This window comes from Oryctolagus cuniculus, chromosome 9, assembly GCF_051225735.1.
Source record: "Oryctolagus cuniculus isolate XC-2025 breed Fujian yellow rabbit chromosome 9, ASM5122573v1, whole genome shotgun sequence".
Lineage (NCBI taxonomy): Eukaryota > Metazoa > Chordata > Mammalia > Lagomorpha > Leporidae > Oryctolagus > Oryctolagus cuniculus.
The window spans coordinates 125,832,718-125,845,251 of NC_142875.1; the positions used below are offsets into that span (position 1 = coordinate 125,832,718).

The 12,534-nt window shown below is 45.7% G+C and overlaps 1 protein-coding gene and 1 long non-coding RNA gene across 34 annotated transcripts in view; one reads left to right on the forward strand and one right to left on the reverse strand.

The window, feature by feature from the left end:
• CCDC91 (coiled-coil domain containing 91) overlaps positions 1–12,534 on the forward strand; it is a 348,878-nt gene that overhangs the window by 266,772 nt on the left and 69,572 nt on the right. The gene's annotated exons all lie outside the window — the stretch shown is intronic.
• Positions 7,644–12,534, reverse strand: part of LOC138843894 (uncharacterized) — a 102,672-nt gene continuing 97,781 nt past the window's right edge. For both annotated transcript variants that reach the window (XR_011379045.2, XR_011379046.2), the window contains exons 2-3: positions 11,148–11,229; positions 7,644–8,208 (exon numbers count right to left, since the gene is read on the reverse strand). This is a non-coding gene — a long non-coding RNA (uncharacterized LOC138843894). The remainder of the gene's footprint in view (positions 8,209–11,147; positions 11,230–12,534) is intronic.

A 12,534-nucleotide genomic window follows, 5' to 3' on the forward strand; every position in this document is an offset into this window, starting at 1 on the left:
AGCGAGACAGGCATGTAGAAAGCAGTATGCCTGCCAGACAGAGCCTTGAAGAGTGCATACTCTGGAAGGGACTTTCTGCAGTTTCATTGTCTTCATTCCACATTTCAGAAAAAATTACAGGCATCACTTCAGTCATTAATGATGTTAATCCCTTAGTTAAAAGCAAAGTGGAAAAAGCAAATAGTTATTTCAGAACCGTTTCTGTAAGAATCCGACGAGTTTCATTAGTTACCCTAAGTCAGTTGTGTTGTGGTAGTTTATAAAGAGACTTCACTGCTGGGCTACCGCTGATAGGAACCTGAAAGCCTGCCTCTTCCTTCTGCTCCGACCCTGTAATGTTTTAAGTGTGAGGTTCAGATCTATAATTAACAGGTGAAATATTATGCATTATAAAAACTGAGAAATGATCATAATGACAAGGGGAAAGCAGTAGTAATTCTCCATGTTCATATCTTACTTAGATTTAATTCTCAACAGTTATAAAGGCCACTTTAAAAAGGTCACGGATCGCATCTCGGCCTTTTGGCTGAGATCAAGTGTAGTAAGAAGTTCATGGAAGATGCATGTTATCAAAAACCTGTGCAGGGATGTCAACAGTTATTCACAGCAAAGTAAAATCTTTTTAAATCTGTTCTTCCATGAACGCTTTGATATATCATCATATTAGCTTATTTGGGCAGTGAAGGTGTTACTAAGGGATTTTCTTTGTTAGTTTTGCCTATGGCAGTAAGAGCATATTTTAATTCAATGTAAAATGAAAGGAACTCTTGCATTTGTTTATAGAAATGACCTCAGTTTGTTTCTGCTACATCGTAGGGTGGGTCCTGTGAATCTTTGTGTTTTCACAGATATGGAACTTAAGGTTTACAGAGTTTATGTAGCATGGTCAAGGCCATACACGTCCTTGCTGGAGGCGCCAGGCAGAGTTGAGTCCAGGCAGCCTAACCCCAGAGGCCTAGCAAGGGGCAGTGCTACTGTTACACCTCCCAACATTCTCATCTTAGTACCGACTACAGACTCAGCTCATTGAGCAGTTAATGCGAGTTTTCATCATCCTAGGAAATGAATAGATTATTTCAATGGGAATAAAACTGGACGAAGATATTTTCCTGGATTTATTCGCTAATCTTCATGGAGCATTTACCATGTGTCGGCGTTGTTGGTTGTTTTTGGCCTGCAGCCCTGAGCAGACAGACCAGATCCCTAGCCCTTAGGAGTGCTCGTGGAGGTTGATAAATTCTGTATGGTGATAGGAAGGAAGACGTTCAGGGTTATGTGTGTGTTTGGCTGAGTGGGGTGGCAGGCTGCCACTGTAGATGAGAGTTGTGAAAGAGTGCTGCTGCAGCAAACACGCATGTCCTGGGACTGCATTGCTCTGGGATTCTAGAGCAGATAGAGTGAGACGAGAGAAAGCAAAGTAGTAGATGCCAGGGCTAGGGGAACATTTCGAGGGTGATGGTGATGTTTTGTATCTTGGTGGTGGTTTCAGTCTAGAAAACTTATCAAAATATACACTTCATACTGGTGAATTTTATTTTATGTAGTATCTGGAGAAATCTGGGTTTTAAAAAGAAGTGACTACGAGAATAAATGACTGAAGAGATGGTGGTTTCAGATAGTGACCTCATTTACTATGGTGAGGAGAGCCGAGTTTCGTGGGCACAAAAATCCGATTCGTGTGCACCAAGTTTGTGATGCCCACTCATAGTCCTAGAGGAAGTGTCGAGTCGCCAGAGAGAAATACGGACCTCGCGTGGGGGGTGAGCCCTCTAGGCTGCAGGTCACCGTGTGCAATGCATAATAACCACTTAGCGGTCGTTTAAAGCCAAGTGAGTAAAGGAGTTGCTTAGTGTGTTTTTGCCTAGTGAAGAGCAAGGCTCCTTCAGCTGATCTGTGCACAGGTGGAAGCAGTCACACACGCACACCCCCATGCATGGCTGCTGCATTGGAGGTGCTGTGAGGGAAGCGTGGAAGGTAAGGTGCTGTCCTCTGGCCCTGCACTGTGGCCTGTGCCAGAGCGTTCAGGGCCCCGTCCTCCCGTTCCAGGGTCCCTGGGCCGAACAACAGCTCCCTCCGCTATTTGCCCAGCTCCTGCCCCCTGGAAGAGGCCCTCACTCTTTCTGCTCTCTGCTCCCTTGGCGGCACTGCTGGAGGCCTCACTGAGGAAACCGGGTTTTTAAAAGCCTGCCAGGGGAGCCGGCACTGTGGCTCATTTGGTTAATCCTCCGCCTGCGGTGCCAGCATTCCATATGGGTGCCGGGTTCTAGTCCTGGTTGCTCCTCTTCCAGTCCAGCTCTCTGCTGTGGCCCGGGAGTACAGTGGAGGATGGCCCAAGTGCTTGGGCCCTGCACCTGCATGGGAGACCAGGAGAAGCACCTGGCTCCTGGCTTTGGATTGGCACAGTGCCTGCCATAGCGGCCATTTGTGGGGTGAACCAGCGGAAGGAAGACCTTTCTCTCTGTCTCTCTCTCACTGTCTATAACTCTACCTGTCAAATGAATTAAAAAAAAAAAAAAAAAAAAAAAAAAAAAAAAGCCTGCCAGGCATTTTTTTTTTTTTTAAATCTAGAGTTTAGGTCACTTTGCTGAACCCAAGAAAGAAGTCTGAAAACCTAATTGAGAGCCATTCCCCTTTTTGTCTAGCCACTAAGTCACAGTAGGAAGGAAGACAGGACAGAGGGTGGCAAAGCAGAAACAGTGGGTGTGAACTCGGGTTACTGAAAGTACTCCGGAGAAATGAAGTGGGGGTAAAGTAGCTTCTGCTTTAGAATTTGCCACCTCGGTGTTTGCCCCTGCGAATGCTGGCTCTCACCAAGGAGATGGACGGCAAAGCATGACAGAAGACCCAGTGTGCAGGGGATGTGGCCCTTCGTTCTCAGAACTCATCTGAGAGGTTTTTGTTTGGCCTCGGTCATAAATTCAGACTAAGTCATATGCTGATGGTAGATTGTCTTTTCTTTTTCCATTAGATATTAAAAAGAAAATTTATGACTCTGGCTTATTGATTTTCATATTAAAGTAATTTCAGATCCCTTGAAAAATGTTTGCTAAATAAAGCAGAGTACATTTGTTACTGACAGCTAACTAGGCAGGCAGAGGACAGTCATTAATTTTGCTGTTGTAGCAAAGTCCTGTAAAAGGACTCCGGTGCAGATGGACACTCTAGCTGTGTGTGACGTGGAAGTGCTGCCTAACAGTGTATAACCACAGCCGCTGTAATTTGGGGTTATGTGTTCCCCCAAAGCCACAGACATGACAATCAGTGGTCAAGTTTTCTTTCAGACATTGAGCATAGCCACTTGACCTTTCTTTCAGAAAAGGAAATAGTGCTTCTGTTTTGCTTAACAGGCTAGATAGTGTAACAACCCCAGAAGCCTTCCACAGCTGCTTCTTCAGTTATTGTAAAGTTTTTATAATCAGTAAAAGCGCAATGATTATTTTCATCCTAGGTCTTCTTTCTCTCATCCCCATTTTCATGCCTCTAAAACTTTCATGGTACTCGCTAAATCATCCTTAAAACTATGTCCTTCCATGCAAGCTGCGTTCATGGTCTTGCTGTCTATAGTGCTGACTACGGCCACCTGTATAGGACTCTGTTCCTTTTTTTTTTTTTCAGGTGAGTATAAAAAGTGAAGGTCACTATCCCACTTGAAATTCCTCATTGCTTCCGTGCAGCACCTAAGGAAAAGTTCAGCTACCTAAAATAGAAATGTTTCGGTGACCTGGACCACCCTTCTCTGCCATCCTGCCTCACATAGTCTCTCCGTCTCAGCTGCTGTTCGCTCTTCCTCACTGGGGAGACCTTCTTCCTAGCAATTTAAGTCGTGTGCTTTGATGGCCTCCAGTGGATCAGTGTGCCACTGTCCCAAGAGATCACTGGTGAAGGCTCTGTGTCTGTGTCTCCTCTGCTAGACTGCAGGCCTCCTGAAAGTAGTTGTTATGGGGTAATGGTGTGATTTTATTTTCTAAAGGGAACAGAGTTCCTGTATTTGATATATACAGCTGTAAGAACATTAAGATACTTCCTACATTACCCTCCCTCTTCCTCTCCATGTTTTTTGATTTTTGCAGTGATATACTCTGAATTCACTTTCTAATCACAAGTGTAATACTCTACCATATAAAGAAACGCCACTGTTCCTCAGGAGTATAGACAAGGGCTATATCAGAATGTCACTTTCACTCAAGCTGCTCGTCACGGGGCAGCAGGTCCCATAGGGCTCCTCAGGGCCAGCCAGGGGAGCTTGGGGGCCGAGCGGGATGATGAGTGTAGGTGGCAAAGAAATCACACCAGAGCCGGGAGATCAGTCAACGCCCAGGGCACAGCCAGGTTCTCGACTTTATTGGGAGGGGAAGAGCTTTTATAGACACAGAAAGGGGGCTGTCCAGGGCATAAGGGAATCGAGCCAACCAGCTAAAAGGTACGGCAGGACAGGGGCCAGGCACGCCTTCAGGGGCCAGTCACAGCCTAGGACACATAGTGTTCACGAATACAGAAGTCTCGTGTCGGGCTAGGTACCTTCCCAGGGGCCATCTTGGATTGTTGGAAACGCTGAGTCACTGAGATGCAGCAAACTCGAGCAAAGGCTTAGTGACCTTGTGGAGCGAAGGCTTAGCAACTTTGTTTCCTTTTTGATTGGAGACCCCTGCACACTCGTATGCATTACTGTCTATATTAGTTACCACATATCAAAGCAAAAAAGTGATATTTGTCTGTGGGGGACTGGCTTATTTCAGTGAACATACTGTTCGCCCATAGCATCCATTTTGTTGCTAGTGACAGGATTCCATTCTTTTTTGTGACTGAGTAGTATTCCATCATATGTATGTGTGTGTGTGTATGCACCGCAAATTTTCTCTAAGCTGCTACAAACATGTGGATGCAGATAACTCTTGCATATACTGGCTTCTCCTCGTTTGGATCAATTCCCAGGAGTGGGGTGGCTGGGACATAAGGTAGATGATAACTTTATTATGTGTAATACATAATGCAACGCATAATGATTAGATTAGGTTAGTGAGCATTTCCATCTCAGTGTTTTTTGGAAAGTTTACATTAAGCCTAATGTGTGAAATTTGAGCAAGTGCATACAGCAAGTACCAAATGAAGAGACCTCTTAATCCTTCACAAATGTACTGATCTGCAGCTCTACAGTTTGGCTCTTTAGATTCTCGATAGTTTTTAAATGGAACATTTTACTAAGAGGAGGGTCATCAAAAGTAGTGCTTTGAATGTTATAATTTCTTAAAGGAACTTTTCAACAGATTGCCTACTGGGTGCCAAACTGAAATGATTCTTATTATTGTTATTCAGTGAAATACTTGGAAACTCATCTGGGAGAGGCAAAGATAATTGCGTTCAGCTTGAGCAGAATGTTTACTTTGAGCAAGTATCATACTTGCTCTAGGGGAATGAACAGCTGCAGGAGTACAAGCAGAAGTTCTAGGTCACAGTAAAGTAGTGAACTTTGGGCGGATGGAAGCATGACTCAGTTTCACATACAGGTTGAGCATTTTCAGTTGAGGTGTACTGAACAGATAACATCTATGCCAGTGTTCCAAAACACTGCCATCTGGAACACGTCTGGCCCCAAGCATGCTGGACAGAGTATATGCAGCCTGTTGTAAATTTTCAGAGTCATTTCCAGCTCAGAATGGCAGCATCTGAGGCATTCCTCAGTGCCTCCTGGGCCGGTCGTTGTCTGCCCAGAAGGAAGGGTAGTGTTGAGCTGTGTGGTTCAGGTGAGACTTTACCTACTCTCTAATCTCTGCTTAGGCTGCTGATGATTTTCCACCCCTGTTCCAAGGATGCACAGATAACCTGAGCCATGCTTGTCAGACTCAGTGTGAAGGCTTGCATGCTCAGATGACCCCGTGTGTAGAGCTCCTGAGAAACGGGAGGCAAGGTCAGTGGCAGGAATAAGTAGACAGGGAGAAGGCTGCCTCTCACGCAGTGAGCGAATCAGATGAAACTTAGTCTGAATGCGTTCATGGTCTCTGCTGAGGCTGAGCATTTTTCCCCTTAATTATTTTGTGCTGAATTTCCTGTAACCTGTGATGAACAGCATTTTAGCTCATTGCAGAGCGTGCGCTAAGCAGGGTTAAGTTGGAGTCCCAGGTAATCTTGACCCAGTTTTTTTTTTTTTTTCCATGTGTTATTTGTAAGGTGTACATAATACTGCCTGCTCTCCAGGGTTGTTATGAGGCCTTTGGAAACATGCAGTTTTTTAAAATAAGTAAGAGATGCGTGAAATAGGTTTAGAAACTTGAGGCAGCATGTGAAGGTTGTCCATCCAGTGACCAGACCCTTGCCACATACCATGGAAGGAATGGGCCTATTCAGCCCTTGAAGGATTTCGGAGGAATACACTAGGAGAAGTAGGTGAAAATAGTGTTATCTGATATCAAGCAGGAATCTAATCTCTGCTGTGCTTTCTGCATTTCTGCTCCTGTGGAATTAGAGACCTGGGATTTCTTACTCCACAAATCTGTATTCCATAACTAACATTCTAAAAACTGTTATGATCATTTAATTGTAGAAAGTTCTCTTTCAGAAATAAGCAGTATAAAATCTTTTTGAAACATGATAGAATATTTATAATTCCACATTGAAATGTGACAATTGCTTAGTAACTCAACTGTTCTCAACTTTAGGGTTTAACTGCCTCTTAGAACAGTTCTGCGGAATGAATGAAAATGTTTCTAGCTATTCTCTTAGGCTTTTCTTGATCTGAGTGGGAGGGAGAAATAGAAATAACCAAGTGCTGGTTCACTCCCCAAATGCCCACAACAGCTGGGGCTGAGCCAGGCCAAACCCGGGAGCCAAAAACTCCATCCTAGTCTCCCACGTGGGTGGCCAGATGTACAGAAGCAGAGCCAAGACTTGACATGCCAGCCTGCACATGACTGATTTTTAGCACCTAATTAAGGTGTTGCGTTAGCATTTTTATCTTAACACTCCAGCCTTAGTGTGCTGTCTCTTCCACACACACCTCTGTTAGGTCACACCGTCTGGTTAAGTATAAGTAGCATTCAGTAGCTGAAAGTCTAGCTTTTAACCTGCTTAGCACAGTGCATGCTACACATCTGAGTTGCTGCTGCAACGATGGCCATGCTTTGTGTTGATGCTTTGTGACTGTTGTGCAGGTTCGGGGTTTTTAAACACTGGGCACACAGCCCTGCATGTAGGCAGTGGTGCAGTGGTGGAGACCAGTGATTCCCTGATACTTGGGGAGATAGGCGAGGATGCTGCAGGGCCTGCTCGGGAGGGTCACTGAGACCGTCTGTCTGTGCTCCAGTGCTTTCCCTGTCTTCCTGTATCTTGGTGATGGGGGCTTCTGAGATCAGAAGCGCCGTACAGAAATGACCACGCAGCAGGCAGGAAAGCGTTACTGTCCCGTCCTTCCCGCAGCCTGAAGGAGTTGTGCAATGCCTGCGGCAGAATCCTCATGAGTAAGTAACTGTAGTTAAGGATGAAGCAAAAATATTTTTCTTTCAATTTTTGTGTATTATCTTTTCAAATTGCTGGTAAATTATGACCCATCTCATTAATAAATGGAACAATTAGGTATTTCTTTTGGCCTAGCAGTAGTCATCACAAAAAAAAAGAAAAAGAAAAAAAAAAAACTGAGACCGCGAGGGAGCTGTGACCTGCACAAGTTTTACTGTGTATTCACTGTCTAAGGTGTTCCAGGGGACACCAGAAATGTTGGTTACAGTCCCTACCATTACGTAGATTTTCTTTCAGGGGGGCAAACAGATGCATACATTTTTCAGGGCAAGGTGCGTACTACATACTGTGTTAGAGTTCTGTCATAAAGAGAGAACCCTGGTTCCAAAGGCATATCTGTGCGAAACGCAGAGGCTTGGATTAGGGGAACTCACGGGGAACTGCAGGCAGGGACTGACCAGGTCTGAGCCTGCGGGAGCCGCGGTGCAGGGTGCCAGCGAGGAGATGACTTGGTAGATCTTATGGTGAACCCTGGGGATACTGGTGTTCTGTGAGTGCTGGCATGGTTAGCGAATATCAGTGTGCCGTTCCTTGGGAAAGCAACCTGGAGCAAAGATGGAGGGATTCCCTGGAGCGCAGTATGGAGACCTGGCAGCCCTAGGGGTCCATCGGCCTTGAGCATGGTCGGCAGGAGCGGGCCTGGGGTCCACACTGCCCACCGAAGTTGCTGGAATACTTGACATGAAAGAACAGGGCACCCTGGCAGAAAAGAACACACGTAAAGATATTGAAGGGGGAAAACGGAATGTTGTACCTTGAAGTAGGATATGCAATCAAACAGGTCTCTAAGGCGTGAAGGGTTGCTGACCGACAAAATTCCATTCTGACAAATAGTAGTAAATGAACAAAAAAATTGTCAGACTGATAAAGTTCAACTCCCTCATAGTTCCCTAGCGATAGCCTTTATAGATTATAACTTCACTTTCCAGTACTGTATCATCTTATTTACATAACGTTTGCAGAAGATTTCATTACTGGAAAGTGAAGCCTAAGTTGTTTGTGATTAAATGCATAAAAGATAGTGAGGTGAAACATGTTGTATCCCAAAGATATTTTAATATCTTCACAAAAGTTCGTCTGACTTCTTTCACCAAATCCATTGTGCAATGAAATCATGTCCATACCTAAGACAGTGTCACATGACAAGAGCAAACATTTCCTGCTAAAACTCAAATCTATTTATCAATCTGTGGCATTTTCAAAAGAAAAAAAATCTCTCGTTTGTGACAGTTTTAGAAAGGGTCAAGGCTAACAAGGGTCTACGGCTAACAGCTCTATTATAAAACTTGGTGGGTAGGACATTTTATTCTGGCTGAAGTCCCTGACATCTCACCAGCACATAACCGTACCGGTGGAATGAAACGTGCAGCACAGCCTGCTGAGAGCAGCACGGAGCAAGTGCCGCAGGAGGAACCGAAAGGGCCCTGGTGCTTGGTAAGAGGAACTTGACAGTCAGGCTTTTCCTTGGAAAGCATGCAGAATTAAGATCGAGCGGAAGTCATCTGTCTCATGGGGGTGATGGACAAAAGCAGAGTTCAAGCCTGCCAAGGGGTCTGTTTTCACAGCAGACTACACACGTGAGTGTTCCTGATTTTCCCCAAGTCACTGGCTAATCGTAAGAGGCACCTACGAAGGGCAAGTTTGGTGGGGAGGGGATTAAAGAGCAAGAGTGGAGGGGGGCGGGCAGGAACATGAGAAAGCAAGAGCTGAGCAGACCCTCCTGGGAACTGGATGCCAGCTGTGACCTCCTGCCAGGGTGGAAGGGCTTTCTTTGCTAACCTCCATGGACCCTCCATTGTGGAGCAAGGACCCTTGACAGAGCATCATGTCATAATTGCCAGTAGACATGTGACCTCAGCCACAATGAGATGCCACTGCACCCCTCCTCTGGCCATCTAGGACACCACAAGGACCGATTACAGCAAGTGGTGGTGAGGAAGTGGAGCTTGTGGGCCTCTCGTGAGAATTTTCCCACCCACGGTTTGCAAGCATATGGCAGCCACTACTAACGCTCACGCTGTATATACCCCAGGCAGCACGCAGACAGGCATGTTGCACAGTGATGTACTCAGAGTCAGCACTGGGGTGCAGTGGGTTCCTATCCCGTATGAGCATGCAGCGGAGGCCTGGCAGCACCATTTCTGGTCCAGCTTTCTTCTCGTGTGCCTGGGAGAGCAGCGGATCAACCCATGTCAGAGAGCCAGAGGAAGCGCCTGGCTTCGGCCTGTCTTAGCACTGGCCCTTACAGTCATTTGGTGAGTGGACAAGCCGATGGGAAATCTATCTTGGCCTCTCCCTCTCGCATAAATAGATCATTTTATTAAGTGCTATATTCATTGTAGTCATCCCTGGAAATATTGCTAATACCCATCAGTAAGTCATACAATGGGATCCTACTCCAGAATTTTGTCAAAAAAGACACGCTGTCAATATATTCTACAGTATAGATGAATCTCAGAGATAGTAAGTTGAATAAAGGACAGCCAAAAAAGCATACCCAGTGTGTGATCCACGTGGCCTAGAATTTTAGGACCCTTAAGAAAAGGGCAAAAGTAACTTAGAGTGGTAGGAATCAGAATAGTGACTCCTGATGAGCAGCTGCATAAGAGGACTATCTAGGGCCTATAAACATGCATAAATACATACATATGCAAGGAAAAATTCACTGAGCCATGCTGTTAAGATTTGTGCATTTCACTATGCGTAAATATTGCTAAAGAATTGTGAAAAGGGCCTAAAGTGATAGATCACAGCAGAAAAACTGCTGACAAGTTACAAGCTGACACTTCTAAGTTATTCAAGAAGTTACAAAGGAAAGACTGAAATATTCAGAAAAATACGAGAACTAATAAAGTTACATAGAAATTCATGATGGTTCCAGGGCAGTGAATAAAGTGACATGCACAGAGAACACATTTTAATGATGCTCTAAAGCACAGATGAAATTAAATATTACCTAGGCAAATAAAAATCCCAGTACTAACTCAAGAAGGATCAGAGCTGCTATATAAACTCTATAGCTTCAGATATCCATAATGGAACTGAATGTACCCGCCCTTTAGTGTTAGATGGATTCAATTATAGGTTTCCTCTTTTTTTTTTTTTTTCTTATTAGACAGGCAGAGTTAGACCTTGAGAGAGACAGAAAGGTCTTCCTTCCATTGGTTCACCCCCAAAATGGCTGTTACAGCCAGCGCGCTGTGCTGATCTGAAGGCAGGAGCCAGGTGCTTCCTCCTGCTCTCCCATGTGGGTGCAGGGCCCAAGCACTTGGGCCATCCTCCACTGCACTCCCTGGCCACAGCAGAGAGCGGGACTGGAAGAGGAACAACTGGGACTGGAACCCGGGGTGCTGGCACCGCAGATGGTGGATTAGCCAAGTGAACCACGGTGCCAGCCCTAGTTAGAGGTTTCTCAATAGCAGACTATAGAATGAAAGGCATGTTTATTATAACAGAAAAATCTGGCAAACACTGCCTGAATGAAATCATGAAGGTAAGGACACCACCATTGAGTTTATGCTGTGGATGCCCCGGTACAGCAGTGCGAAGTACTCTTCTTCTCCATGGTGTTCTCTAAAAGCCCTAACTGCAGTCTAATGTTTAGAAAGTAAAGAGACCAATGCAAGATTCTCAAATACCTGAACAGCAGTCTTCAGAGTGTTGTGCTGGAGAGACCAGGAGAGGTGACGGCCACGTGCAGTGCTTACGCCTCGGTTAATCCTGGAAAGAAAAAGAGCAGCATTGGGAAACCCGGTGGGATACAGGGGAAGGCTACTCCATGGTGTCATGCAGTGCTCATATCTCAGCTCGACAGAGGTGCCATCATCGTGTAAGGTGTCGGGGAGGCCAGCTGAAGGGTGCATGGAAACTCTTGTGCCTGCGCTGCTACTTTCTTGTTCGTTCATCTACGTATTGCAAACTACAGAAAAATGCATTTTAAAGAGCACAGACATTACTCCTTTTTCCACTTCTGCCTCCTGAAATGCCTTTAATGACACTGTGTTGTGGTGAGGGCCTAAGCTAGCTGGGGAGGAGGCCAATATACACCCTGCACAAACTCCATCCCAAAGCTCACACTTAGGGCACGAGATTCCTGTGACAGTGGGAATGGACATGAAGGCAGCCCAGGGAAGGAGGGTTTGAAAGTGTCTTCAGTCAGCAGCTCCCCGGGCATCCTTTCCAAACCTGGCAGAAGACTGAAAACAGCAAAGGGGCAGGTCTCTGGACCAGAAATCATGGAGCAGTGTTGAAAGCGTAGGTGCTTAACTGGAAATGGGGTCAGAGGGAAAGCGTAGCTCAGAGCTGGATGCTGCTTACTGAGCCTGCTAGTCTTTTCCTCCATCCCAGCTCTCAGACTGCTGGCAGCCACAAAGTTGGACAGCCCAACAGAGAACCTCAGTAATAATATTGGTATCAGAAGTTGCCCCAAGGGCTGGCGCTGCAGCTCACTAGGCTAATCCTCTGCCTTGCGGCGCCGGCACACCGGGTTCTAGTCCCGGTCAGGGCGCCGGATTCTGTCCTGGTTGCCCCTCTTCCAGGCCAGCTCTCTGCTGTGGCCAGGGAGTGCAGTGGAGGATGGCCCAAGTGCTTGGGCCCTGCACCCCATGGGAGACCAGGATAAGTACCTGGCTCCTGCCATCAGATCAGTGCAGTGTGCTGTCCGCAGCGGCCATTGGAGGGTGAACCAATGGCAAAGGAAGACCTTTCTCTCTGTCTCTCTCTTTCACTGTCCACTCTGCCTGTAAAAAAAAAAAAAAAAAAAAAAAAAAAAAAGTTGCCCCAAGGAAATAACCTCGTCCCGCCGCTGGGCCATGAGCATCACGGTCCATAAAACCACAACTGCGTGCAGAGAGATGTTACTCAGCGTTTTTATGCTTTACTTTTGAACATGAGCAACCAGTCAGGTATGAGCAGATAACTTCTCGTGCAAACCAGAGAACACAAAAAGATGTCGTACAGTTATAAAAAGTTGATACTCTTCCTTACAAGTTAAACTAACACAGAAATGTGAACAATAGTAGAGAT